A 265-nucleotide genomic window follows, 5' to 3' on the forward strand; every position below is an offset into this window, starting at 1 on the left:
AGTTCACGGCGGGTGCGAGGGGGATGGATGCAGTCAGCCCTGTGATATTCCCTGTGGTCCGCGCCGCAGTCTGCTCGTGTCGCCGGTGGAGTTGGCAGCCCCTGAGCTGGTGGGGAATGGTGGGCAGGGGGCTTGGAGTCAGTCACGGGGTGAGTAACCTTTACAAGGTGCCCCGGGTAAAGCATCCAGAGGGCCAGCGGAGAGGAGGGCAGTCGCTCCGGGCAGCGGGTCCATGGGGTGGGTCCCCAGTGGAGGACCCAGCCGG

Source organism: Eurypyga helias, unplaced genomic scaffold, assembly GCF_000690775.1.
Source record: "Eurypyga helias isolate BGI_N326 unplaced genomic scaffold, ASM69077v1 scaffold15979, whole genome shotgun sequence".
Lineage (NCBI taxonomy): Eukaryota > Metazoa > Chordata > Aves > Eurypygiformes > Eurypygidae > Eurypyga > Eurypyga helias.